Below are 27,202 nucleotides of genomic sequence, written 5' to 3'. Positions count from 1 at the left end.
TTGCCATGCCCTCCTCCAGGGGATCTTCCCGACCAGGAATCAAAATCACGTCTCTTTCGTCTCCTGCGTTGGCAAGCAGGTCCTTTACCACTAGCGGCACCAGGGAAGCCCTCAGTTCCTGGCACATGTTCAAAATATGTGTATTGACTAGTTGATAATAAAGTGACATCAAATCATTTTCACTAAGTATCATATTGCTGGTTTTGACTCATCTAGTCTATATTTGGGATTCATGTCTGTGTCACTGAGAATATTTGCCAATGTCACTAACAAATTTTGTTAACATGCCATTCATGCTCTTCTCCAATTGATGGCTAGAATCCTTTATCTTAATACTGGAGAGATCCCTTCAGGCTGATGTCAACCCTCTGAAATATGTCCATTCAGATAAGATTGAATTCACTTTGCCATATGACCATTCAATTCACATTTCTTTAGTATGCCTATATGATATCAAGATAGGCATTAATTCCCTCTTTTGGATTCTGAAAAGAAAAAAAGCTAAATCCTACTACATCTCACTGAGATATCTTGTCTTCTAAGCTCTCAAAAACGAGTCCAGCTTAACTCAGGAAGCATGCAGCTGGCTTCTAGTAACCGTAATTTCTTTGTCTAAATTCTCACTAATCTTAAATAGAACCTTGCTTAAGATTATGCTCTATAATATGCATCTGTATAATTTTTTCACAACCGTTTGAGGAAGAATCACAAAGAACATTTTTCAATGATTATATGTTTATCACTCCCGACACTTATCATTAACATGCTATCTAATAAGTGATTCATATTCAAATTTTCCCCATCATCACAGTGATGTTCTTCAGAGCAAGATCCAAATAAGGCTGACATATTGCATTTAGTTCTGGTGCCTCTTTAGACTTCTTTAATCTGGGGGTTTCCCTGCCTTTTGCACGTTTTGTGACATTGAACATTTTTGAAGAATTCAATCCCGTTGTTTTTGGAATGTTTCTCAATTTGGATTCATCTGATCATTTCTTCATGATCAGACTCTGGTTAAACATTTTGGGCAGAAATACCACCTGGGGATGTGCGGTGCTCAGTGCATTACATGAGGAGACATGCGATGTCCATTTGTCCCATTGTCGGTGGTTTTAATTTGATCTGGTTCAGGTGGTGTCCACTGGGTTTCTCCTCTGTGAAAGTAACTTTATCCATTTGTCCTTAAAAGCTCCTTTGTGAAGTGATGTTTTGAAGTCTGCTCTTTTTTTTTTTTTTGAAATGAGACCTTCATGTTCTCCATGATCTTTCCTTTTAGTGGCTTTTCAGGAATGTTCACTTGTACTCTCCATGACAAAGTCTCTGGGTGCCTGTTGGCGGTCACTCCCTGGGGAGAGGAATATTAACTCCAGGGTATTCTCTACCAAACTCTTTACCAAATCGGAAGCTTCATTTCTCTCTTGCCAATGTCTGTTCCATGGTATCACTCTGAAGATTAGTCTCTCTGACGATCCATCTCTTTTGTGGAGCAATTGTAAGCAACAAAGTTGAGCAGTTCTTTCCCCTTTGTTATATGTTAAAATTTCACCGTGGGCTCAAGCCACTCTTCCCTTCTTGAGGTGTCCCATCCATCCCTTTCCTCTATTTTACCAATTGCTTTGTTACCACTGTCCTTTGCACACTTTCTCGAAAGGCAGAATACAAAGCATTGCACTTTGATTATTAGATGCTATATTTGGAAATATGTGCTATGCTTACCCTCGTGAGCCTTATATTCTGGGCACTATCCTTGCATCGCTCGGGACCAAGGACAAAAGCACTAGATTTATCTCTAATCCAGTAGTTTTCTTGGGAACTTGGCTTAGTCCTCTTTTACCCTTCTCTTCTGCCTTGCATTCAGTGTCCCTATTTTAACTGGAACTGCTTTTGCAAAGATCACCCAGCGCTCATTTTCTGCCGTTATCTTACTGGACAGTTTATACATGTACTCCTGTTGACCATTCTGTCTTTCTAAAATTTCTCTTTCCCTTGCTTTCCAGACAGGACATCTTCTGTTCTCTGGTAAGACAACTAACCATTTCTGCTACTCTGTGATTGTAAGTTTGGTCAACAGTTATTAAAGTAATAGTCTCTTAAAATTTTGGCATGAAATATATTATTGCACATATATTTAAGTATTTTTTTGTTTTACTTAATTGTGGAATTAATTTTAATAGGACAAAAGCCCTCAAAAGGATTCATTAGAAATTCGGTATGATGTCAAGGAAAAATTGCACCGGAGTTAACCAGGCAAGGAAGACTTTATTTTAGACTATTGCAGGAGGGGAGAAAGATTGAACTCAGCTCTTGAAACAAGAAGTGAGAGGGTGTTTTAAACTCTGAGTTGAATTCCTGAAAAAGTGCTGGAGGACATCAGAGGGAAGTTTGGTCAGTGGGATTAGTCCACCGGTGTTGGCTAATTGTCTCTTGTTCAAATCAGGCTTCCCCTCTCCCACAGAGACTAGGAGACGGAGGTGCTGTTTTTCTTAAAGATGACATTTCAAAGGGATACCTTCCCCCAGGTCCTTGAAAAAGAAATCCCCGGGTTATAAAACAGGCAGGAGGCTGAGAAGATTTATCTACATTTCAAAGGAGCAGAGAAAAAATTTGCATTTACAGTACAAGTTTTTTTTAAAGTAAATGGTCTAAGAAAAGGGAGGTCAGGGGCCCGAAATTCAGGAAGAAGCCCTTCGGAGGTTTAGTCAAGCCAAGAGGCGCATCAAGGCCATTTTGATCCGTGCAGAGTAATGGCTTCCAGCATATGTGCCAATGCAAAAATCGTCGTTGACTCTGAGTTTTGAAATAAGTTCCTGCTCACACCCAGAGGCCAAGATGGAAAAGTGAGCCGTCCACCTGAAGCGCATATTAAAAGAAGAGTCCAGCGGTGTGGACAGAGACAGGAGGTTTTGTGCTGGGAGGGCGGGAGGCACCAGGGCTCCGAAATGCAGTTTGTAGTGATTTTGCTTCTGACCCACGAGAGGCTTTCATCTTGCCTCTCTGTGTTCCATACACAAAGAAGGTATTTTTATATCTTCTAATTAATTTAACTGTGAGTCCAGAGCCTTTGAGGCTGAGAAGAAGCACAGTGATTCATCCCCACACTCCACACCTCCTGCTCCCCTCATCACTTCCCTGCTGTCCTTTATGTGGAGTTTTAATATGACCCTCCTGCCTTGGTATCGGCTTTCCCGCGTTTAAATCCTGGTTTATGCTGTAAAGCTCTTGCGTTGAGGATGCAGTTTTATTATTTTAGTTTTTGTTCAAATGACCTTGAAGTGTTCTGTAGAGAGTTAAAAAACAGTAAATATTTTAAGTGGTTTAGAATTCTTATGGTATTCTTTTATTTTTTCAAAGATTTGATCTTTATCCTTCTTTATAAATTTCTGAGTCTGATCTTACTTGACAAAATAGCTTATCTCCCTGATTTTTGCTAATCTACCATTATCTTGAGCATCTGATGGGTGTGTAATTGCTCATTGTATTAGTTTGGAGTCCCCCAAAACAGAGGTTATGCAATTTGGAAATATAATTTACTATTCCATGATTCTTCATTTCCAGCCAGATGCTGGCCCTTGTCTAAATTCAGAACTTGTCTAAATGCAGATCAATGGACATTGCGGGGCTTGTTTAAATATGAACAAAATCTAAACATCTAACATGATGGTAATTCGCCTCCTTACAGTCTGAGGACAAACTGCAGTTTTGTGCAGAACAATGTGTCGCTTAGTGAGCAAACGCTGTCTTCTCCCCTCCATCTTCGGGTCACCAGTTGTTAACAGTTTGCTGAGTTTGCTTTGTTTCAAAGTCTTTGTTCTAGATTCTTTGTTTGAGATCAATACACAAAAGTAAATATCTAACCAAGTGATATTTTAAAAAGTTTTGGTAACACTGAGTTATGACTCAAATCATTAGTGAAAAACCAGGGATCAGTAGGTTTTTTATTAATAACCAGCCTATTGCTTAGATAGCAGTCATTGTTTTGGCAGGCATCTCAAGAATAGGAAAGCTCATGCAAAATACTTTTTCTGTATGAAACTGGAGATTTGATCATGAGAATTGGTAGGAATAGACTGATTTCTCAGAGATCTTATCTGTGAGCAAATCTATGGAAGAATTTAGGGTCTGTTAACACTAATGTACTGCTACTAAGTCGCTTCAGTCATGTCTGACTCTGTGCGACCCCATAGACGGCAGCCCACCAGGCTCCTCCATCCCTGGGATTCTCCAGGCAAGAACATTGGAGTGGGTTGCCATTTCCTCCTCCAATGCATGAAAGTGAAAAGTGAAAGGGAAGTCACTCAGTCGTGTCTGACTCTTCGCGACCCCATTGACTGCAGCCCACCAGGCTCCTCCATCCATGGGATTTTCCAGGCAAGAGTACTGGAGTGGAGTGCCATTGCCTTCAACACTAATTTAGTACCTACCAAATAACAATTAACATGGTTTACTTGTGCGATTTCATTTAATCCTTCCTCACACCCTAAGCTGTGAATGCCATGTCTATTTTACACATAAACAATCTAAGTTTGAGAGGCTGAACAACTTTTCTCAAATTTACTTAACCCAGAATTAGCTAGAACATTTTAGATACTTAATAAATTGCTATCACATGTCAGCCTCTTCTATCCCATATAAGAGATCTACAAAATGTGTTGTTGAGCGAGTGTTTAAGTCCAGTCCCCACAACTGAAAGAGGTATGATTATTATCCCTGTTTTACAAGTGTGTAAACTGAGTGCCAAAGAAGATAAAGTTGAGATTGAAGAGCTGGTGAAGGACAGAGTTATGACTGACCCCAAGAATGACAACTCTAGGGCCAGAACTCCGACTCCATGCTGACCCGTGGGTTGGTGAATCCAGCGCTGTCACCAAGGCGCTTGGAGAAAATGAAGGAAGCGCTCACGATCACAGCCGCGTGGGCGTCCATCCCGTCCCTCTAGGGTGGCGTGGGATCGGGGCGGGTGCTTGATCACAGCCGTGTGGGCGTCCATCCCGTCCCTCTAGGGTGGCGCGGGCTTGGGGCATGATCACAGCTGTGTGGGCGTCCATCCCGTTCCCTCTAGGATGGAGCGGGTTCGGGGTGGGTCCTGGGAGAGGTTTCTGCGCACACAGCTCTGTGCCAGGTGTTCTGCAGTCCTCAGCGGCTCCTGAGTCCTCCCCAGGCTGGACTGTTTCCAAGGAAACATGAAAAGGTGTTGGAAATTTGGATATAATATGCTGATCCTTACTGACAAGAAAAAAAAGTTAACACTTTGCAGTTATCTCCTCTACTCAAACATCATTTCCTGCTGCTCTAGCCCCCAAAGAATTGGGTCTTAGGGCAGCTGGTCAGTGGGGCTCCCCTGGCCTCTTGTACTAACCCAGAGGGTTATGACTCAGGGCTTGTTCTAATCAGAGTCTCTGCTTTCTGTATCATTCATGTATCACCAGGTTATTGGCATTTCAGCTGAAATATGAAAGATTTCATCTGATTTTGGCTTGTGGGTCTTCTCTCTTTTAGTAATGCACCCTAACATCAGCTCGGCTCTTCAACTGAACTAAGACAATATTTGTTCATTGCATCCTAGGTTGCTACTTAGCATCATGGCATAGTGGCTACAAGTGTAGATGCTGGTGCCTGGCTTCTTGGGTTCAAAGCCCGCTGCCCCTGTGATAGCTTGTCCAAGTTATTTAAACCCTTAACGCCTCATTAAATAGTACTTGTATCACAAGATCTCAGTAAGATCATACATTTAAAGTGCTAAAGAACAGTACTGCAAATCCCATTACCTTATAAACATTCTGATCGAATGGGTTGTACTGAGGATGTATGGAGGAATATAATTAATATATAAAATAATTCCTTAATACAATTCCTTAAGATTTAGGAAATGTTAATTGAAGATCTCTTGTGTGAGACATCATGCTGATCAAAAAAGTTTGTCTGTGCCCTGAAGGATGTTGCAATTTTTAAGAAAGATAACTTCTCAATGTGTTTGAGATTCACATGCCTGATAAGAACTAGGCTTTATGAAAATACAAGGAAGGGAGAAAGGAGTTGCTTCCTGTTGGTACAGCGAGGATGGCATCATGAGGCAGGATGGGGGCAGTTCCCACTGATGGCATTTAGGCTTTGGTGGAAGATACACTGGCAGAGGAAACCACGTGATCAAAAGCATGAGGCAATCTGTACTCAGGGGGTGATCCGTTCTGATAGGCGTCCTGAGAGAAAGTCATGGAAGCCACTTGAGTAAATAAACTGCGGCCGTGGGGAATTAACGGCGACGGGCCACATGGGGTTCGGGTGTGACTGGCCCATTCCCGGCTGAGGGCTCCAGAGCCCTCTCCGCATTGCTGCTCCCGCTCTCCCCATCTCTGCTCCCGCTCTCCTCTCCTTTCTGCACTGCCCGGAGTTTTTCTTCTTGCTCATCTTCCCGCCCCCGCCCTCCCCCTCCCCCATCCATCACTTTAGCTTGCTTTTCGGCTTGATGTAATCTTGATTTTATCTCTTCGGATCCTTCCAGCTTCAACAGCTGATGCCAACTGCTCAACTTCTGGTCAGCTAATATCCCCATTCCCTGGGGGAGTCTGCTTGGTCACCCGATCTTTTCCCATCAGGACGAGGCCCAGGCCCCTGCCAGCCTGCAGACTGATTGCTCTGGGTCAGGGGCTGCCCTCTGTCCCCTTGGCTGTGACAAGATGTGGCAGGATCTTGTGATATGAAACGCAACCTCCTCAACTCCCAGGGCAGTTTCCCTTGGAACTGACGCGGCCTGACACAAGGCTGAGGCTTGGCTAACGCACTCGGGAGAGTTGTCAGGGCTGCGGGTCGCCGCTTGAAGAGGCCACGGAGCGGTGCTGCTTGAAGGCGTGAGCATGGGCGGCATCGCTGAAGGAAGAACCTCACAGAGTGTAGGCAGCATTCGGGGAACGGCTACGTTTAATGAGTGAGAGGAGGCCGAGCTTTTCAAGTCTGGGCTGCGGTGGTGGGAAAAGACAGCCCTGCTCCTGATCAGGGCCGCGCCAGCTCTCTCTGCAGCTGCCCCGAAGGTCGAGGAACGCGAGCTGGGCCAAAAGGGGGCGGGAGAAGGAAGGAAGCTGGCAAGTCTATTTCTTGCCCTTCGTCCTCATCAAGGACAGTTTCGAGAAGTAGTTTCATGGGCTTCGTGGGGACGACTGGCGGATCGAGCCACCAGCTGCGTTTGCTCCGACGCTGCGGCCAGCACAGCAACACGTCCCCATGCTTTTGCTCTCTCGCATTTCCTCTATTACAGCTTTTTCACTTTGTTTTTTTAAAGAAAAGTATTTATTTATTTGGCTGCCCCAGGTCTTGGTTGCGGCGTGTGAACTCTTAGCTGCGACAGTTGGGATCTAGGTCTCTGACCGAGGATCGAACCTGGGGCCTCCCTGCATTGGGAGGGGGAGGTTTTAGCCACTAAAAATATGCCCCCCGTATTTTTGGGTTCCCCCTCTTTATTCCCGAAAGCATTAGGTGATACGTTTTTCCTGGGGCTCCATTTTCAAGGGGACCTGGGGTGAAACACCTTCATGAAATACGTTGACGATGGCTCAGCACACTTGACACCCGGAACTAAGCAGTTAAACTCTAATCTGGGCTTTCCGAAGGTGTGGGCCTTGGACCAACAGCATCAGCATCATCTAGGGATTTGTTAGAAACGCAAAATTCACTAGCAATTCTCGGGCTTTGCGAAGAGCCTTGTGGTGCCTGTTGAGTCACGTTCCAGTTGCTTCTAAAGCTAAAGCTTGAGAACCGCTACAGTCCAGACGCGGACAAGCGCGTGTCTGTGAGCTAGCTGTTTGTTTCTGTGGATAAAGTTTTGTTGAAACACAGCCACTCATTGTTTTACATAAAGCCTACAGCCGCATTTGTGCTACAAGGCAGAATGGAGTAGCTGAGACAGTCTGAAATATTTACTCTGTAGCCCTTCCAGAGGTGGTTCGCCAACCCCACTCTACTTCAGCCCTGTCCTTCTGTTCCCTGGGGTGAATTATATCTTTTCTGGAGTTGGTGGTTTCTTCCCGAAGCTTGTTTGTGCCAGTGTTCTTGGTACTGCAGTCCTTTAGCTGCAGACTTCCCTGGTGGCTCAGTGGTAAAGAATCCGCCTGCCAATGCAGGAGACACAGGTTCAATCCCTGGGTTGGGAAGATCCCCTGGAGAAAGGAAAGGCTGCTCACTCCCATATTCTGGCCTGGAGAATTCCCTGGACAGAGGAGCCTGGCGGGCTACAGTCCATAGGGTTACAAAAGGAGCTGGACATAATTTAGCGACTAAATAACAACAGTAGCAACTTAACTGCATTTCTATCAACCAATGTCATATGAATTCAATAAAGAAGTAGGGATTTGGGGTTTTGTCTTCATGAGAACTAAGTTGAATCCTCAGATATGGAGGAACTGAATATGGGGAAGGACAACTGCATTTTGTAGGCAGATTGTCTAGTGTGTGGAAGGTGGGTGCCCCTAGTCCCCGAATCATTCAAGCTCAACAGTACATATGTAAAAATACACACTGATTTTGTGCTGAAGAAATGGCTATAGAAAGACATTCACGGGGCAGCTCAAGTGCTAAGCCCCTCATCTGGAGGGGGATTTAGCAGGCATCTAGCCGTGTTGCTGTTACCTGAGTATTTTCACCAAATCATGTGAAGAAAAATCTGACAAAAATCGTAGCAATTGTACCATGAAACCATCTTTAGGATCACCTTTCAGGACAGATACAATCAATCATCTGCCTGAGACAGCCTTTAACTAAAGGTCAAACAAATTTTTTCCTAGACACCCTGGAGAGAAATATTTAAAAACTCAAATCGTTGTCTGTGATGTCAGTGGTATTGTTTTGAGTACTTAAGTGCTTACATCACTTTTTTCTGAACTTAGCACCATGTAAATGGCCGCTGTGTACTATGTCACCTGCTAAGTGATCTTCTTTTTTCCTGTGTTCCAAGTCTGAACATTGTATTAAAATATTCACTTACCTGCAGATCGAGGTCATGTCCTGTGCATTTCTGGTGTGCTGTTTCAGACCAGCTTCGTCTCTGTTCTCACCAGCTCTGAGGGTCTGCTTGGGCTTCCTTGTCTTCTGGCCTCTGGTTTCAGCAGCACAGAGGGCAGTCTGAGGGGGTGGGGCCTTGTAGCTCAGCCATCACCCCGAGGGGCTCCCCATGCTGCCCACAGACCCCGGGGCCTGTTCTGTGTCTCCTCACAGCCCTGGTGGTAACAGATCTCTTCTAACCGGATTCCCTGTTACTCACTGTGGCTGCTCACACCCTTGTACACACTTATCAAACTTTCCTTAGAGTACCTAATCCGAGTGCCACGTGTTTTTTGCCAGGACCCTGGGTGATACACCGCTTTGTTTGTCATTTAGCTCATCAAAGCACAATGCATATATTTAAGATATTATATTCAAAAAGAGAAAAGGGTCGTGGAAATCACAGCTTTTCTTATCTTTTATTCCTTTCTAACTTTCATGTTAGGATTTGAGAGTGTCTGTTTCCTACTCAGGCTCAGACTTTCCTGCTGTTTTCCCAACTTAACTTTGAATCGAGGCAAAACCTCAAAGTTCCAGGGATAACTTTGGAGACGGGAGGGGATGAGAGCCCGGTGGACGAGGCCCAGGACCCTTCATCGAGGCTTCACCAGAATAGCTCCCTTTTCATCTGTTCTCTAGGTTGAGCTTCTTTGTAAGAATAAGTTTGCAAGTTTCATAAAAGAATTCTACTGTTTAAATGTGTGAGAATTTTAAGGGATGGAATGTTCCCTCTGAAGTGTAAATCATTGCTCAGAAAGGGTTGACACCTTATTGACCATTACCAATTAATTAGTCAGAATCACTCCCCAGTAGGGCTTTGGGCTGTGTAGATTTGGGTTGAATTTGTTGGTCCTCATGATTTCAGAGACTCAAGGAAGGTGATGTGGTCACACTCAGGAGAAAAGCTGAAAGGACAGGGGTGAGATCCCTATGTGAGGACAAAAATGTCCTATACCTGTTTTGCATTGACTCTTAGAACAGTCAGCCTGTTGCAGACAAGGGGCTGCGTCAAGGGCAGCAACTGTCTCAAGCAGAAGCAGAGCCTGGTGACTGGCACTTGAGCAGTCTGTTAGGAGGAAAGAGGTTGGTTGGAGCTAATCGTTATCTAATCAAACCACTCAATCCTAAGGCAAATCAACCCTGAATATTCACTGGAAGGCCTGATGCCGAAACTGACGCTCCAATACTTTGCGTACCTGATGGGAAGAGCCGACTCATTGGAAAAGACCCTGATGCTGGGAAAGACTGTAGGAGGCAGGAGGAGAGGGGGATGAGATGGTTGGATGGCATCATCTAATCAATGGACGTGAGTTTGAGCAAATGCTGGGAGCTGGTGCAGGACGGGGAAGCCTGGCCTGCTGCAGTTCGTGGGGCTGCGGACGCTGAACAGCAATCATCGTTCATACACCCAGTCCACCACCAGCTTTAGAGGTTCTCCTTTTGAATATCTCTCAACGCTCGCTTCTCTCCACGTCGTTTGCTTTGCCTTGGTTATTCTTCTTCCCTTTCGTCCCTCGGCTTAATTTTTCAACTTTGGCTAAAAGACTTCAGAGAAGTCGTCCCTAAATCTCCTAGTGTAAACCAGTCCCTCATTATGCTCTCTTATATTCTTTTTTTCCCTCAGCGCTCTTGACATGAGTCTAGCTGTAAATCTATTTGTGGTTATGGATGTTAGTACGCGACTGCCTCAGTCCTTACACTTCAGTGCGGAAGTGTGACTCCTCTGGTTACCCTTGTGTTCTTGGCACAAAGGACAGTGTTTGGCTTACAGTAGGTGCTCAGTAAATGTTTGTCAAATGGATGGGTTAATCCTCACCTCTCTCCCGTCTACCCGAGCTTCCAGGCTGTGCTCTGCCACTTCCTTCTTCTGTGTGTATCAAACCCCGCTCCTCCTGCTCCTTCCCACCCTCAGTAACGGAGCTGCTGTAGGTTAGGTCCCATCATTTCTCACCTGGAGACTGTAGCTGCCTCCATGCTGGACTCCCTGATTCTGCTCCTGCCCCATGCAAGGGCCCCCTTCACAGCATAGCTGGGGGGCTCCTCCCCCCATGCCCTCAGTACAGTACCCAAACTGTTTAACCTGGCCGAAGATCCCTCTTGATTTGACATCTTCTTCCTCTCCAGTCTTGTCTCCTAGTTTTTCTTCTCTGGACATACAAAACTAATTTCTTAATCTTTGGCTCCTATTTCTTTACTTCGAACTTGTGCACAGGCTGTTTTTAAGGTCTCAAATCGTTCTTTCTTCATTTCTCTCCCTCCTTTCCTCTCTCTTCTCTTCTTTCTGTCCATGGCTGGCCCTTGTTCTTCCTTGAGGGTTCTCTTGGATGTCTGTTCTTTTGGGAAGCTTTCTTGGGCTCCAGTCACCATGCCTGGGTGTCACAGTCCTCTCTCGGGCTCTGAGAATCCCCTGTGTATTTCTCGTCACAGCTCTGTTACCCTGCCTTCCCTTGGCCTATTCCCTTCTCTCTGTCTGTCACTAGATGGTAAAGTCCAGATAGCAGGTACCAAGCTGGCCTTACGCACTTGTCAACAGTACCCAGTGCTGGGTACACAGGAGTACTTAATGCACTCTTGTTAATGAATGAACGGAAGGAAGGCTTTGGTGAATGGGGTGTTGTGAGGTGATAGAAGTAGACAAGCTGTGACGGTTACTAAGGTATCTGTTTATTTATTATTTTCTCACCACATTTCTCTTTCCTATTTTTACAAGCAGGTATCCAGACCTTGTAATTCCTTCCTTCAGAGGAAGTTTAAAGTGGGTGCTGGTCAGTAGAAGTTTAAAGAAAGAAGGAACTGATGGCAACAAAGGGAGGTGCTTATTTTTTTTTTAGAAGCCAGAGCTCTTCAAAGAAGTGATGCCGCATGTCTGAGACAGGGAACATAAAGAGGGACATCCTTTGGAGGGGAGTGCGAGAGGAAGGGGGATAGCTTTCTAAAGTGGGAAGAATCTCTGAATCCTAAGGGTTGGATTGTCTTACGGTCATGAGAAAATGTCAAGACCTCAAGGGGAAAGATCGGAGAGTATGTGTGAGAAGTGACCCCGCAGGGACGTCAGCATCTCCAGGGTCACTGGCCATGACCTTTGGGGCCTCAGACTCAGGGGTGGCGCAGGGAAATCGAATCAGATCAGCAAGCAAAATGACTGTATTAAATATATTGTTGCTGCTGCTGCTGCTAAGTCACTTCAGTCGTGTCCGACTCTGTGTGACCCTATAGACGGCAGCCCACCAGGCTCCCCCATCCCTGGGATTCTTCAGGCAAGAACACTGGAGTGGGTTGCCATTTCCTTCTCCAAAATATATTAACATAGCTAAAAGCTTTTTCTGTTAATGACGTTCTTTTAGGGCTTTACAATTTTAGTATCCAGCCACGTTTGCTCTGGGTTTGTTGTTGTTATTGCTGTTGTACGGGGCCTCTCTGATACAATGGGCTTGCCCTATTTTTCCAAAAGGGAGAATTACAGGCTAGAACAGTTCTAACATAAAAGAAAGGCCATAGAATAAAGAGAAGACAACTGGAAATAAAAACATTCTAGGCCTTTGTAAGTTGCTTTCTAATTACATAACTCTTGTTTGCTTTCAGATAATTAGACCCATTTGGACTGTTTCAGTAGTTCACGCGTTTATTCATAAATGTTTACTTTATGTCTACTAGCACAGGCTAGCACCGGGGATTCATAGCAAGATAGAACAGGGGCATGGTACGTTTGAGACCAGGGGTAGGTATTTTGGTTTCAAACCATGTTTTTAGACTGGAATTTCTTACATTGTTCTTTGTCTAAAGAGGTTTCTTCCAGCCACAATGCATGCACTAGACCAGGGGGCCGTTTTGGCAAAGGCAGTGCTTTTTGGTGACGCTTTTGCTTCTGAGTGATGCACTGCTCTATAGCCGGCGTCAGCGATGGTCACCATGCACGTGGGCCTTCTGGTCTGCTTTGCCTACTCCCCTCCCTTCTCTCTGTGCTTTGAGAGAAGTGAGTAGGCACAAGCCTCCACTAGTTTCCCTCTTCCTGGAAATAATATCCATTTATTGAAATAGATTCAAAGCTTGGTCAAAGCTACACTACGGAGGATGACTCACCCTTCTGATAACTGATAGCATTTATTTCCATAGGGAACTGATAAAAATGATCCACAAAGGCATATGGAGTGGTCTAGATGTGGAAGTTTCTAGATTTTGAGCAGGCTGGTTAGCATACTTAAAGCCGATGACATTAACTTTGTACAAACCCTGAAAGCTGAACCACCTGATCTGGGTAGAAATGATTTCCAGGTAAAATTTCAGTTTGGTTCACATCAGCATCTTCAGTGTCTATAAAAATTGGTTTGGGGACTTCCATGGTGGCTCAGTGGTTAAGGCTGCACACTTTCAATGCAGGGGGCACAGGTTTGATCCCTGGTCAGGAACTAAGATCCCATGTGCCACAATGTGACCAAAAAATAAAAGAATAAAAATAATTTACAAAAAGAATTTAAAAATTAGCTCATTACTTTATAATTTTATGGGCTGTAAATGTTACTATGTTACTATATACAGCCCATAAAATTTGAGAAGCTAAACTGGATTTGGCTTTACTTGAAAATCTCTGGCTTAGTCTTTTCCCACAATGTCAAGTTGGAACCCACAGGTGCTAACTCTGAATTTTGTTGCTCCACAAAGTTTTTTTTTTTTTTTCCTTTTTGTATTTGCTCCTTTCCAATCAAATGCTATGAAATAAAAACAAAACAACAAATAAATAAACAAACTGAACAGCAAGAGAGTCAAGACTGTGCCGGTGGTACGGCACTTTTCATCTGGTAATAAGAATATTATGCATCATATGACATACACATCAAACGGCATTAATATTGTCATATTTAACTAGAATATCATGCAGAATTTCAAGATCTTTACTGACTGGATTCATTTTTTTTATTAGTTCACTTTAAAAATAGACTTAATAATCAAAACACAAATAAATTGATATCATTCGCGCCTGCTTTTTCTTATGTCTTATAGTAGCATGCTTCTGCTGCAATGAAAAACTGTAATTGCTGGTACCATCAGTGTCAGATTAAAATAACTCAGCGCCATATTCTTATTTATGAACCACAAGAATAATATAATTTAAAATATTTCTTTTCCTCTGGGGGAAAAATAATGTACTGTAGCATTAAGCCTAAAAGCCCTGCTCAAAATCTAAGGGCACGGATTCATTGCTTTCTTTTAAAATTTTTTTCAAGCCTAAACTACAATAATTCTCCTTTAACCAGTCTTCCCATTGGACAAATATAACCTCCAAACGGTACAAGACTCTGCAGCTCATCCTTCCATCTGGAGACTAACTACATTTGCATGTATTCTCTTCAAAGGAGAATTTACCTTGCCTTCCAGGAAAGCCGCATGGTGATTTGAAAATGTTATCATCCAGTCTTTAGAACTCTGAAGTCTGGCTTCTAACTCCAGGACCTACAGATAGTACATGCCCTGCAGCTGCTATACCAAGAGCCTCTTAAGGACTCTTAGCATTAATCACATAGATTTTAGTGTTAAAGCCTTTGCATTTGTTGTCCTGTCACTTAGAATATTTATCTTCTAGCCAGGAAATATTTGCCAGTCTGTTTCTAAGTTTCAAAGGAAGATGAAAGACATTTTTCACTTGAGTTTTGCTACATGCAAGTGTCCTAAGTAGCTTTGTTTTTGGTTTTGTTTTTAAAAGTTGAAAACGCTAAGGGAATAAATATGCTCTAGAGTATAAAGAAGTCGTGTGCCAAGAAGGAGCCTAGATTAAATTTGTGTGGGTTGTGGAGGCTGACGTTCCAAACGCTACCTTAGCTGGAGTTACAGGGTTTGGTTAGTATATTGCAGAGTATGGGATAAAAATGGATTGAACGCTCATGAAAAATGCCAGAAGAAAAACACTAGTGACTCCATTCAGCTCAAGATAAGAAGTATATTATAAACATTCATAAAGAAAACTTTGCCACTTTGCTAGGGATTTTTCTCTGATCGCCAGGATTGTAACCTTCGTCAAAAGACCTAAATGAATGATCCACATCACTCATCCTCCACGTTGGGCTTGGATGTTATCTTCTCAGTGAAACCTCCCTCAAAACTTGCCCCTCATCCTCCTCCTTTAACCTCACCTAAACCCTCAGCTCACACCTTTCAGCTGATGCTGAACTTAGCTGCTCAGCTAAGTTGTTCCCATCACTGGGACATCAACATTCGGTCAATAGGAACCTGTGTGTGTCTGCTTAGTCATTCAGTCATGTCCAACTTTCTGCGACCCCGTGGACTGTCGCCCGCCAGGCTCCTCTGTCTGTGGGATTCCCCAGGCAAGAATACTGGAGTGGGTTGCCATGTCCTTCTCCAAGAGGACTTCCCAACCCTAGGATCAAACCTGGGTCTCCTGCATTGCAGGCAAATTCTTTACCATCTGCGCCACCAGGGAAGCCCTAGTAGGAACCTAGTCTTGTTCATTTCATCTCTGGAGCCCAAGAACCTCTCACGAAGCTTAAAACATTTGCTGATTATTAAATTGATAAATGCACACATTAAGTTGAAGAGGTGCTAGTTTGGAACATGAATCAAAGGCCACTGTTGTTCATGAGATGAAGAGGAAAGTGTGCATTCACTGAGGAGCAGAGGGGTACCGGGGAGTTACCCAGCTCCTATTATCTGTGCTCCTTCTGGTCAGACTCCTGATGCTGGGAAAGACTGAAGGCAGGAGGAGAAGGGGACGACAGAGGATGAGATGGCTGGATGGCATCACCGACTCCATGGACACGAGTTTGGGTAAACTCCAGGAGTTGGTAATGGACAGGGAGGCCTGACGTGCTGCAGTCCATGGGGTCGCAAAGAGTCAGACATGACTGAGCGACTGAACTGGACAGAACTGAACTGGTCAGACAGGACCAGTTTGGGTCATGATTACTGGCAGGCTCAGGTGGCCACTGATAATGATTCTAGAATGTCTCTGTTGCTCATAAGTTCCTGTTGTGTTTTTTTTTTTTTTTTTTTTTTTAATGCAGCTGTAAAAGCTCCCTCTGGCTTTCTTCAGCAACTACTTCATCCTTGAAACAAAACGTGACTCCACGTAAGCTCTGTGGGTTTGCTCTTCCTAGGAGTGGAGAGTCCCCGCTCTACTACTCAGGATCTGTGTGACCTTGACAAACCGCACACTTCTACGTGTCTCTTTCTTCGTCAGTAAAATGTGGCTTAATCTATGGGATCCAAAGCTGCCAGCTGTTTGCATCAGGTGGCCAAAGTATTGGCCCTTTAATATAGTAAATGCTAAATAATTATCTGTTGGTTGAAACCATGAATTCATGCCAGAAGAAATAGGCAGAGAGTATGAGGAAGGAATTAAAAGTGAGCTAGGACTAATCAGTGGTAGCCTTTCCTTGCAGGAGGCCTGAGAGGAGATGAGAGGGCATTCTGGATGTAACTGAAGGCAAGAACTCAAGGTTGGAGGAATGAGACAGAAACTTGGTGACCACAGCGGGGCACAAGGCTGAATCTTACATGTAATGTGCTGGCAGGATCCTGGTTACTGGAAGTATATTTTGAATTGAGTCCTTTTTGCTTGGTTCCTACTGAACATTGGGCAAGAGTGTTGAATACATTTAAAACAGAGTCAGTGATTTTATATGTGAAGTAGTTTCTATCTAAGTTTTTGAGTCAGGTGCATTAAAGTAGAAATAAATATATTTTAAAATTTAAGAGTGTGTACGATAGCTGACATTTATGGAACACAAGTTGCTGTTCTAAGAACATTACAGGTGGTAACTGATTGAATTCTTCAAGAGAGCTTAAATAATTTTTAAGGTAACACCTTATCAGAGGCTGTGATGAGACAGCAATTCAGGCCCAGCTTCTCGATCCACTCTTGTCACCATCGTTCATTGTGCACTTTATGTAGAGAAATATTACACTGCCATCCTTGACAATAAGAGTTTACAATCATTCTTTCACAATACAGTCCCACTGTTTACCAGTGGGGTGCTTCTAAATTAAGAAAATAGTTGGACAACTGTTCACCTTGTTTGACTGTCAGGCACAAGTGATAAGGGACCATCTTCTGGCCAGAAAAGGCATTTTGAAGTCAGCTGGCCCATGTATATATTAAACTTGTAAAACTGTAGCATTTATAGTTGACTTAATTGATAAAGGAACTAATAAAATAATATCATCAGTTGTTCTCTCTACTGCCAATAATACTAAACCTTTACAGCCTTCTTTGAAGAATTCATTTTGGAAACTGGGAAACTCTACTAAGATTTAATTGTTATTGCATTTTAAAACAGGAAAAAATTATGTGGCTAGCTAGACTATCTTTAGGATAAAAGACATTTACACTAATTTGATTTTTTGCAGTAATTTATTTTAGAGTTCTCACTGGTAATATTAATCTTCAGTAACTTATTTGAGGTGATATTGGATTCCAATTGTATTTTCAGAAGAATTTTATTGTGAGTTATATATCTTTATTTGAATGTTAAATGTTATAGCTAATTTTACAGAAGCAGAAAGCATTTCCAATAGACGAAAAGTTCAAGGAAAATTGTTGGTATTTGTTAAATTCATTTTGTTATTTTCATTCTTTTTAGTAAATTTATGAGTAAATCTCTCATAATATTTTATGAACTTCTACATAAAATTCCAGGATTGAAATTCATTTTGGTGCAAATGAAAAGATACTAATTACGACATTATTTATTCAGGCAGTGATGTCACTGCAATGTCATGTAAAGCAAATATCACCTTTAAAGCAGAGAAGTTAGCCATTGAGTTTATCACGTAGGGGACACAAGAACATGGAACCCACACGGGGGTAATATTTTCCCACATATCATAACAGTAGTAACAGGTTGACGAATAGACCATCATACTCTTGGATTAAAACTCTGGGCTGAAGTCGTTCAGGCTCCGGTAGAACCTGCAGTAATTAGGAGACTGGCGTGCAAGGAGAAGTGCCACGCACAAATCACCCCTTCACGGTGGTAACTAGGGTGGCCTTTGCACACCGAGTAACCTCAGGTACCCTCATTTTCCACGAAGTTATATATAATGAGATGTTATTTCCCTGTGAAAAAGATTTCTGACGAGAACTTAGGTATAATTTATGCAGGCTCATATCTGGGATGAGTTAATCTGCTCACAAACAGTGAATGATGTGCTGTGTTACGTCATTCACTCCTGTCCGACTCTCCGCGACCCCCATGGACTGCAGCCCACCAGGCTCCTCTGTCCATGGGAGTCTCCAGGCAAGAGTACTGGAGGGGGTTGCCATACCCTCCTCCAGGGGATCTTCCTGACCCAGGGAACTTGCATCTCTTCTGTCTCCTGCATTCTGTGGCAGGTTCTTTATCAATAGTGCCACCTGGGAAGCCCAGTGAATTCTAGATTTCTTTTTGTCGGATGTTGAAAGGTTTTTGTATTGGGACAGACTTCCAACGATAGGGGTGTCTCTAAGGAGTAGGAGAGGTATAACACAGTGGTTGGTTCAAGGTCCAAGAATCTGCCTGCCAATGCAGATGGAGGACATGCAGGTTTGATTCCCAGGTTGGGAAGATCCCCTGGAGGAAGAAAGAGCAACCCACTGTAGTAATCTTGCCTGGAAAATTCCATGGACAGAGGAGCCTGGCACGCTGCAGTCCATGGGGTTGTAAAGAGTTGGACATGACTGAGCACACACATATGCACTAACCTATGCATGGATCCATGGAATTTATCTTTCTTCTCCCCACTCTCTTGATTCCATTCTCCCTTTAATTGCGTTGATTACCTTGGGAGGTACAACCGGGTTCGACCTTCTTTAGCAAGACACATCATAGAACAACTGTTTCCGCTTATAGAGAGGCACAGTCTCATGTTGCAGAAACCTGAAGGCAACTGTGTGGCATAATATGTAGAAAGTGAACTAAACCTGGGATTCAGGCAGGAGGAGCCTCTGGCAGCTGAAGATGCAGTCTCTCACTGCTAACCTTTAGTGGCTTCTGAGTGTCCTTTGGAAACTAGGGGTTAGAGGGACACAAGAAGATTCAAGGCCACTGGTGGATTTTCACTCCCGTTTGTTTACTGAACAGGATAGTGGATACAAAGCATGGTTTAAAGATGGCGTGACACAGCTTCCGGTTGGTTACTAGAAACAGAGAGAGACTGATGTGCGGTCAGGGTGCTCGCTCTCTGCGGTGGTGCATAATCTTCAGAGTCTGGGAACACTTAGAGCCATGTGTTCAAATCCTCAACTGCAACTCATGATGTGGGGAGACAGCGGATCATCTGACTCTAGTCTGTGCGCTCACCATCGCTGCCACAGTGATGTGGGGCTGCAAGATGCAGGATCCTCGCCAGGCTAAAATGACCTGAGCACGTTCCAAAGTTTGAGGACGTATTGTTTGGGCAAGAAGCAGAGTGGACGTAGAACCGTTTCTTAGGAGAAGTCCTGACTTACCTGGAGGTACTTCCCTGGCCATCCACACAGACGGGAGGCCGGGGGAGGTTCCTCCGGGTCCCTTCACGAACTTCCGTCTCACTCTTTCAAGAGTCTATGTCTACGTTGTGTGGCTCTGACCTCAGTCAGTAGCACAGAACTGCTTTGTCTAATTTGCCAACTTTGGCAAAGATACAACTTAAATGGGGAAGGCTTTATCAAAATCAGGGGCATTGTGATGGTGTTACCTGTTTTGTATTCGTTGGATCGCGGTGACCTGGCAAGACGGCCTCATTAGTTTGCTTATTTGTTCCTGTGTTTAGTTATTTATCCTTCATCCACTATCTCTTCATCCATCATCCATTTATTCACACACCAAAGACTTCTTGGTTACCTAATATGTGCCAGAAAGTAATAGAAAACCTGGGACATGTTAGATAGCCAGCCAGTCATGTAATAGAGATAAAGGGAAAAAAGGAAAAAAGAAGCAATAGCGAGCAACTGAAAATATCTAAGGCGCAAAGTATTTAAAACATTTATTAAAATGCTGTTTAGGCAGCCACTGTGTGTCTTGAAAATAAGAAGCTACATTTGCTCTGTAATTGCTTGAATCGTACATCTTTTTACCTTGATTAGCAATTTCAATCAACCAAGACATTACTGAGCATTTTCAAATAAAAACTGCATATTTCTCAACCCAAAGTCCTCTATTCAACCTTTTTATTTTCTAAACACTTTCAATTTGCTAGAATTGGGTGATATTCTTTCTTGTAAAAATATTAATTTACCTAAAATACAAAAAAATGCAAATATGAACAAACAGAGATATTTAAGATGTTTTCTGACCTTTTATATTTTAACTATCTTATTTTATTTTATTTTTTGCCATGCTATGTAGAATGTGGGATCTTAGTTCCCCTACCAGGGATCAAACCCTCACCCCCTGCATTGGAAGTGCAGAGTCCTAGCCACTGGACCACCAGGAAGTCCCTGGTCTTATATTTTAATGTTATTTTTGTTTTGTATCTAAACTTCCCTTTTGGTCTTATGTTTATCAACATCTAGATAAGAGAACTCTATTTTGACCTTGTGTACTTGTATTTTTAAACATCAAGCTGCTTAAAAAATAGCCTTGGCCAGATATCTGAAAAGCTTAAGCTTACTTAAGAGTTCAGAGGAGCAATAGGCTGCTGTCTTACTGTTGGATGAAATAAGCCTGGTGCTACAAGATGAAGCAGGGCTGCCCAGTGGCTCAGGGGAAAGAATTCACCTGCAGTACAGGAGACATGGGTTCTATCTGTGGGTCGGGAAGATCCCCTGGAGAAGGAAATGGCCACGCACTCTAGCATTCTGGCCTGGATAATCCCATGGACAGAGGAGCCTAGTGGCTGTAGTCCTCGGGGTCGCTAAACAACAGCAAAAGGTGTAGGAAGTTGAACTAGTGAAGGCAAAGGTTGCTTCTCTCTTTAGTGAACTTCCATTCTAGAAGACAAGGTAGTCCTCTGTAGCGTTTCAAAACCAGCAGTCTAAATCTACCACCTTTGTCTGATTTCTGGGTTTCGCCAGACCCGTGTAGTACCCGTGGGAGCTTGGCTTCTGTTGCTTGTCCAGGGTCTCCCTCTGCCAAACAGGTTTTCTTACTGCATCACAAAAATTAAAGCCAGTCAAAAGAGGCTTTATTGCCATATTTAGACAGAAATATCGTATCAGAAATTATATGAATGCTTTTGCTGCTAATAGCTGCGAAGGCTGTTGCCCACTTGCCATCTGGTGGCATGTTTTCACTTTCGTCTTCAGATACGGACCATGTGAGAGCTTGTCTCTGTCTCCCTTCATTCGTTTTGCCCACTGCTCTCATCCACTTCAGTTTTTTTTTTAACAGCACTGTCAGAGTCAATCATTATTTTATGCAAAATATTTGAAAGTCCTTAGAGAAGTTGCCTGGAAAATCCCACGGATGGAGGAGGCTGGTGGGCTGCAGTCCATGGGGTCACTAAGAGTCAGACACGACTGAAGTGACTTAGCAGCAGCAGAAAGAGAAGGGACATTAGCCTCTTCTTCTAAATAAACATTCTAAAGCCACACAGGAACCATCTCAAAGAAACAAACAAACAAACAAACAAACAGCCTAAGATTGCCCTTTCTGTGACAAGTTGCTATTTATCTAGTTAATGAGATGCACTCTCAATAAATCATGTATATTAATTTAGTATGAATTTACTTGGCTGTATCAAGCTATTCTTACAAGACCCAAATAGAGTAACATTAGAAATATACTTTTCAAAGGCTCTGGAATCACAGCTAAACCTGGGCATGTTAACTGAATATATTTCTGTATTTTATGTTGGTATTGGAGGCATATCCGAGTCACATTTGGATTTACACACCGCCGGCCCCGTGTTTGCAGCAGAAGAGAGTCACCTAGAGCGGTCAGCTAACAACTGCACCTGGACTGTCTTTGAGAACAGGAAGTGAGGAAGAAGCAAGCAGCTACTGAAATTTACAAAAAGAATTTTAAGTAGGCAGGTTTTAATTACCCCAGAATAGAACTTGGCCAGCACACCAAATTGTTCTTCCTCCTACTCATTTTGGAATTTCTGAAAAAAAATTATACTCAATTGGTGCACATATTTATGTTCAAAAATGTATCTAGATTTAGTCCATTGCACTTGATATCAGAAATTAACAACTTTAATTTTCAACTATAGATGACTAACTAGATTTCATTCAGAGATGTCACATATGGCTAACTTGTCTGTTAAGCTGACGCTCTCACCATACCTGGCTGGTGAGCGTGGATTTGTTGCTGTTGTTCGGTAGCTCGGCCGTGTCTGACTGTTTGTGGCCCTGTGGACTGCAGCGCGCCAGGCGTCAGCCCTTCACCACCTTCCAGAGTCTGCTCAAACTCATGTCCATTGAGTCTGGATCGATTCTCTATCTACCTCTATCTCTCTACCATCTTTCTCATCATCTATGAAATTATCAAAATAGCAGGTCAGACAGAGAATCCTGGCTAAAATGGTTCTTTTTGTTATTTTTTTCCCATTCCTCTGAAACAGTGTTTCTCATAATGTAGTCTATGGACCATCTACATCAAAGTTCCTGTAAGAAATTCAGACTCCTGGGCCTTACCTGGACCCACTGAAGCAGAATCTTGGAGATCTAGGTCTGAGAGGGAGTGAAAGTTGCTCAGTCGTGTCCAACTCTTTGTGAACCCACGGACTCTACAGTCCATGGAGTTCTCCGGGCCAGAATCCTGGAGTGGGTAGCCTTTCCCTTCTCCAGGGGATCTTCCCAACCCAGGGATCGAGCCTTGGTCTCCCACATTGCAGGTGGATTCTTTACCAGCTGAGCCACAAGGGAAGCGCAGGTCTGATATCATGCATTCAAAAGTGCTTCCCATGTAATTCTGGAGCATATTAATGCATGAGAACCCCTGCTCTAAAACACACTGGATCTGCAAACTGAATTATTTAAGAAATAAATTTGTTTGTTAAAAAGAGTTTGTAAAACCTGAATCACAATAGAGTCATCCCATTCCAGCTACCCTTCAGGCCCAGGCTCCCTCTAGAATGAGATGGTTAAACCAGCTTTCTCTCTTATTCCTCTTTTCCTTTCCTTTTCTCTTCATGCTTTTATCCGCGGAGATTTTCAAAGGTACTATGTCACAAGAGTACTTGTTTTTTGAGATTCTTCTTTGGCCGTTCTCAAGAATGGGATATTCTCCGTTTTTTAGCAGCTCAAGAGGCAGGAGAATGGGAAACCCAAGGGCTTTAGAGATGACTTGGGGCCGAATTTCATTTCTCCTGCTTCCCTTCTGAGTATCTTTGGGTCATTTAGCTAACCTTTTGAGCTCTATGTTCCGCACCCCTAAAAAGGGACATGGTATCAATTCTGCAGGCTTTTTGAGGATCAGATAAAATGATATATGCAAAGAGTTCAGAGCATTTTGATAGTGCTCGATATTATTAATCATTGTTATTATTATCATTTTGCATTTGGCTTCTTGCTGGGGAGGAGGTGTTTTGCTAAGACACGGTGGAGCAGAAGCCCTAGATGAGTTTAGTAAGCGCACTCATTGTGATAATCACTTGCCTCTCCTCCTTGAATCCTCTCTGTCACTTCCCCAGCAAGACTGCTGCCCAATACCTGGTGTTGGACAGGCTGTGCTCCACCGCCTCGCAGCTTCCTGTTCAGGTTCTGTGGACGTTGGTACCCACCTTTCAGGTCCTGCGTGTTCCCTTCCAAATGCCTCACATCCTCACATCTGTGACTTGTCTTTGGAGCCCTGACCTTGATATAATGAGTTTGCTTTGCCTGCACACCCGAGAGCAGAGAGTGCCTAGAAGTTTCTACCTCCACCCCTCCCCACCAAGGAGTCGTGCGTGAATTTGGAAACCCATTTCTTTTGCTTGGAGTTGAGCCCAACTCTGTGGTGTAATCTCTACTCCTAAGCTTCCTGGTGGTTCAACTGGTAAAGAATCTGCCTACAGTGCAGGAAATCCAGGTTCAATCCCTGGGTAGGAAGATCCCTTGGAGAAGAAAATGGCAACCCACTCCAGTTTCCTTGTCTGGAGAATTCCATGGACAGAGGAGCCTGGCGGGATACAGTCCATGGGGTTGCAAAGAGTTGGACACGACTGAGCAATTAACAAACTCCCAACAGAATCCAGCTGAGACGGGTTTGGCCTGAAATCTCGCATTTGCTTTGCTTCTTTCCCTTTCCTTTCCTGTTTCCCGCTGCCTGCCACTGCTTTTTTTTTTTCCTCTGGGAGAATTCCTTAAAAAGCCACTTGTACACAAACTCTCATCTCAGTGTCTGCTTTTGAAAGGGCTCCCTCATGAAGACACATGCGCCCAGCCAGGCAAGCAAGCTTGGCTCTGCAGAACGGCCCTGGTTCTCCACAGCCCTTTTGAGTTCATCAGCTGGTTTCCAAGGTTGGGCTTGAGAGTTTGGAATGGGGTAGGCAGGAGCCAGATGGTAAATATTTGGGGCATTGCAGGCTACATATAATCATCTCAGAGGCTTTGCTGACTCCTGGTTTGGGGTGTTCTTCCCCTTGCTTTTCCTTATGACTAACTGCATTTTCACATTAATGTCTGTCTGCCCCTCACTAGCTTTTTGTTGTTAATGAAGGCTGGCCCAGAATAGATGGTGTGTCCTTCAGTGCCTTTAAATTTCTGAGCATAAACTGAAATTATGAGGCTCAGCATTCCAGCTAATACCTGGGTCATTGGCCCAATTTCCAGATAACTCTTTTTTTTTCTTTAAGTTTCCAGTGTTTGTATCTTAATGGCCCACAACCATATTAATACCAGAAAGACAGAATTTAGATCTATGACTCCCATGAAAAGTACAAAATACCAACACCCAGAAGACGCATTGGTATTTTGTAGTGTTTGCTTTATTGTTTTGCCTCAAACTAGCAAACTTCAGTGGACTGTTGACATTAATCCTACTGTGATACCAGTTTATTTGCTAAATGACAGAATTCAGCATTAGCTGAGGTGAGAAAGCTTATTTACAATCAATATTCCTTGACATCTTTGTAATTTTCCCTTTTCATGACAAAGGGGGAATATTTACATTAAAAACACATCAGTAACCTTAGTAATCTCCTTGAGCAGACAAGGGTACATAAAATCAGGATGCAAGCAAAGAGTAATGAGAGCACAAAGGTAGTACAGCCTGTTTTAGACAAATTTCAAAGCAGCAAGATTAAAGAAAGATTGCACGCCATAATTAGACCAGGAAAGTCAGGAAACACAGAGTGGTCTCTAACTTTATCCTGATGAGGGAAATCATTATTTTAAGAATGGAAAAAAAGTGAAAGTGTTAGTCCCTCAGTCACGTCTGACTCTTTGTGACCCCATGGACTATAGCCCGCCAGGCTCCTCTGTCCATGGGATTCTCCAGGCCAGAATACCAGAGTGGGTTGCCATGCCCTTTTCCAGGGGATCTTCCCAACCCAGGAATCAAGCCCGGGTCTCCTGCATTACAGTCATATTCTTTACAGTCTGAACTACCAGGGAAGCCCATTGAAGAATGGGAAGAAGTTATTAACTACATTTGAGATTTTGGTCATTGCCATTAAGGAGTTAAGGAAGTCTGTAGCTGCAGAGAAGTTGTAATATATCTGGAAATAAAGCTTTTATAAAGAAATGAAAATTCATTTCATGTGGCATAAATTTAAATTTTGTCATCAAATAATTCTTTTCGCTCTAAATAAAATCAGCTTTGGTTTGAAACACCCGCAGAGTAGAGCACAATAGAACACTGTGATATAATTTGCCCTGCAGATGTATTCACAACCCTGTCCACTTGTCTTACATCTGACGAAATGAAAACGGTGGAGTTTAGGTATATCTTTGGAAGCTTCTAGGGTTGTCTTATTTCCCACCTTTATTCATCCTGAGGATAAGCCTGGGGCTTGGGCACGTCGGCAGCTGCATTTTGGTTTGGGAGCCTCTTAGTGATGAAGACCGCTGGGCAGATCCCAAACAAATTCCAGATGGGTCAGGTATCATTGGCACTTATATTTTCTTGGCGCAGATCAAAACCTGCTCAGAGCTTTACCCTTATTATCTGTGAGAGCTGACCCCTTAAGCCAAGCCCAAGGTCTAAGAAACTATTCTGAAATCCTGGAAGCTTTTGAGAGTAAGAAATGTTAAACTGCATCCCCCTCAGTAGACTTCAACTGGACTTAAACAAAGACAGAAATGATCTGGGTAAAGTCCTTGATCTAGGCCAACATCTTTAATATGAAATATAAGACCCCCTTTCTGTTAAATTATCTTCACACTGTTTGGGGAATTCCAGCTTAGGCTAAATCAAAAGTACTGCACTAACTGTGTTCTTAGGTGAAATATTATATCATGGTAATACGTTATATTTCCCACATCAGAAATGAATTGGATTCCATGTGTAACTCTCTAATATCTGCTGAGTACCCAACTCTCTGGCACATGGGGAGGTCCTGAACCTACCAGGCTATACTTGCCAGGGCTGCTCAAGGGGCAGCTCTCAAGCCTGAGATCAAAGCTGGAGATAAAGAGCCGGTGGGTCCCTCAAAGAGGAGATTCTCTGTAGGCTGATGCTAGGCTCTGGCTCTAAAGTAGTAGTGTCAGTCGCTCAGTCATGTCTGACTCTTTGTGACCCCGTGGAATGTGGCCTGCCAGGTGCCTCTGTCCATGGGATTCTCCTGGGAAGAATACTGGAATGGTTTGCCATTCCCTTCTCCGGAGGATCTTCCCGACCCAGGGATTGAACCTGGGTCTCCTGCATTGGCAGGTAGACTCTTTACCGTCTGAGCCACAGGGAAGAGCTGAAGAAGAGAGTTAATCACAGAACAGGCAGAGACAGAGTGAACCATGGGAGTGGTGTCCAGGCTGCCCAGAATTCTCCTTTCCTGTCTGGCTAGAAATTCACTAAATGGGTGAAGTCTTCAAGTGGTATACTCTTGACAGGCAAGGTCAAAGTTGGTTTTCATGTCCCTGAGCTTGAAATAAGAATTCCCTGTGCAGCTCATGTTCAGATTTTCACCATCCTCTCCCCTCTGGTTAGGAGAGATTTTCCTTCTGTCAGAACACTTAGGATTTTCATTCAAATACCAAGGATGAAGTATTCTACAATACCACCATCTCTGAATCTTACTCTTTATCTTTCTCTTCTATATGTTCTATGTGTTTTCACGGGTTCCATTGCTGAGATAATGAGAAGGTCGATTAACCCTGTTTGTTGAGGCTGTTGGCAAAGAT

The sequence above is a fragment of the Bubalus kerabau genome, chromosome 21, assembly GCF_029407905.1.
Source record: "Bubalus kerabau isolate K-KA32 ecotype Philippines breed swamp buffalo chromosome 21, PCC_UOA_SB_1v2, whole genome shotgun sequence".
Taxonomy (NCBI): Eukaryota; Metazoa; Chordata; class Mammalia; order Artiodactyla; family Bovidae; genus Bubalus; species Bubalus kerabau.
This window is presented reverse-complemented; position numbering follows the sequence as displayed.